The following is a 3,362-nucleotide window of genomic DNA, read 5'->3' on the forward strand; positions in this document are numbered from 1 at the left end:
ATATAGAAACCAATATTCGCAGTGGTCAGAAACTTCTCGTTCAAATAGGTATTTTTGAAAACAATATGGAAGGCTCACAGGTGTTGAAAATTGCCTAAGGCTATACAGCCTTGTGGTTTGTTTGTGCTGCCAAAAGATAAGAAGCACCATTCTTTTCAGAGTTCAGCCAAAGGGAAGCCATTGAACCTTTGCAAGACAGAGTGCGAGAGCAACAACTGAAAAGGATGAATCTGTTGATGTGTTTGAACAAACGCAAGGTTTTAAAGGATTTTAAAAGCTGTGTGTATATACATTTGGGCAGAAGTTTCTGTCGTGAGGTTTTAATGGTCAAGGCCGAGTTCGAGTTTAGACCATGTCTTTTTATATATCGTGGAAGAAAGGAGTTCTGTTATATTATTGTGACCAAGTTTGGTTCATCTGTGATCACCGTCAATTAACAGAATACAGTGTCTATGGCTGAAGGGGGCAATTCTTATTTATTAGTACTAAACCAATTTGAGATTTTTCATTTTATTTTTGTTGAGTAATATAGAAAAACAATTTGAAGCTATGCGCAATGCAGAATCTATGTGAATAATTTGACGTCCGAAATCCGACAAGTCCAGCGAGCTGTAGTTCAATATTTTATGTCGAGTAAACTGGGCGATTTGTTCTCTCAACAAGCGAAACATACAAACCCCCTTGGCTCCCAAATGCACATTCCAAACAGAAACATAATATGTATAAAGCAAATTTTCATGCAAATAACGATTTTTAGTCTGGTGAAACATACTAAACAGACACATAATATTAGTTTGAAATGTCAACAACAATTGTATAAAGGAAATTTAATGCAAATTACGATTTTCAGTGTTGACGGCAATATATACAACTATACACATACACTAGGGTGGATATACACTAGGGTGGAAAAGGAAATTTGAATGTTTGATGGATTGATGAAACTAAAACAAATAGCCAAAGATCCAAAGCCTAACCGGTCAGTTTCTAATCACCCATAACAAACTCGTAAGCTCTTTCTCTTTTTTTTCACTCTTAATTCTTAAACAAGCATCAGACCTCAACCTAAAAAAAACAAAAAAATAAAAAACAAATTCAGAAAGAACTTGTGGCGCAGCTTGTTGCACGTTTGTTATAGTAATTATTTGTAAAATTTGTTATCATTATCAATAAAATTTTCACTTAACAAAAAACAAAACAAAACAAAGTAATTTTTTAACTTTCAATGTTAATCTTTTATAGTTTTATCAACATAATAGTAGGGTTATATAGACTTATAACATTATAGGAAAGTTAACAATTTGTTGAATTATTGTAGACTTATGGATTATATTATGTAGATATATATAGACATAGTAGTATCAATTAATGGCTTAAGTGCTTAAGTAATTAACTTCATCAGTCCATATTAAATTCTTAGTAGTCAAAGCACTCTAATTTTGTGAATTGAAATAAATATAATTTTGTTGATTTTTATTGTTTAGACCTTATGACAAAAAATAAATAAATAAATTATATATATATATATATATATATATATACAGCCCGGCTCCTAAAAGGACCTTAAATAAGGACCTTAAATAAGTACCAAGTCTAAAACACCCACAACTTCACCTACAAAATGATTTAAACCCTAATCTTTTGTGCATATGATCTGCTAACCATAAAGAACATCTCTACAAAAATTCAACTCGTTTGACAATTTTTAACACCGGCAAAAAGATGAATGCAAAAACTAGACATTTACGGACCTTTATATATATATTCAAAAGTGGAAAACAATTTTATCTAAGTTAGAGGATATCAAACGAGTTGAATTTTTTGTAGAGATGTTCTTTATGGTTAGTAGATCATATGCACAAAAAGATTAGGGTTTAAATCATTTTGTAGGTGAAGTTGTGGGTGTTTTTAGACTTGGTACTTATTTAAGGTCCTTTTAGGAGGGCTGTATATATATATATATATATATATATATATATATATATATATATATATATATAGATATATAATTTTTTTTTTGTGGAGTGGGGTGTGTACACAATCTCCTAGCTCCGTCCCTGCACTAGGCGTTATTGAATATTATACACAAACACACTTGGCTCTACATAACTATTCCACACAAGCACACATAATGTTAGTATGATCTCTCACAAAATAACCATTCCTAACAAGCAAACTATAAACAAATTAGGATTTTCAGTCTTGATGGCCGAGTATATAAACATAGACCATTATCAGTCCAAAGCCACTAACACTTTCACAATGGCCAATATCACCATTAGATCTATGAGTAATAATGAAACACATGAATTGGTAAATGAATTCAACACCATTGGAGCCTTAAAGACCTTTATTCACAATGAATACTCTCTTTTTTTCGATCAACAAATAATTATTCAAAATGATCAAATCATGGAAGATTCGGATGCCACAAATATTTTCATGGGATATGACATGCAAGTGTACACAAAGCTCTTCTCAATACAAGTTGAGATCACTGTAATATATGATAATATAGAGTTCAGTCTCGAAATTGCGACTAATGTTACTGTGGGAGATTTGAAAGAAGCAATCATGCAAATGTGAACATTCCCATCACACATAAACCTTGTGGATCCATGATAAAAAAATGTTTAATCAGGATTTCTTAAGTGATTATATTGTCAATGTGCATGGCGATATTGTTACTATGATATCTTCGGTCGAAGGAAATCTAATAGATATAATTAGGTTTGAAATTGAATGTTATGGTATAACAGAAGACATCACTATGTCCAAGAATGACAGCATTTTCCTGCTTCACGAGAAAATCCGTGAATCAGGAAGAGTTGATGGTGACAACTTCTTTGTGACTTGGAACGGAGAAAAACTTGAGATGGCAAGAACTTTGTAGTTCTATGGTATAGGGGATGGGGCTCTCTTAGGAGTGGAGTTCTATGGTATAGGAAATGGGTGGTGACACATTAGTTTTATTTGTGTGGTTTTTACTTTTTTCTGTCCTAAGATTTCTCTTATGTTTCTTGGTTAAAGAAGTTAAGAGTCGAGTTGAATTATGTTATGTTATTTACAATTTGCTTAAGAGTTAAATTATCTCCAATTATGTTATGTTTCAATAAACAGTCATCAATTATGTTATGTACTTCTGCCCAAATAAATCAAGCTAACTATAGAAATAGAGTGGAATCATATATAAATTTGAGTTAGCTTTTCTTTTGCTGTGGACACTTTGCAATTGGTATTTATTCTTTTTTGTTTTATTATTTTTTCTTAATAATTTTGTTGGGAAATAATATTATTGCTATTTGTGGATAATCATCTTGTTCTTAACATAATTGAACTCTTAATATAATTGGAGATAATTG

Source organism: Coptis chinensis, chromosome 8 (genome assembly GCF_015680905.1).
Source record: "Coptis chinensis isolate HL-2020 chromosome 8, ASM1568090v1, whole genome shotgun sequence".
Taxonomy (NCBI): domain Eukaryota; kingdom Viridiplantae; phylum Streptophyta; class Magnoliopsida; order Ranunculales; family Ranunculaceae; genus Coptis; species Coptis chinensis.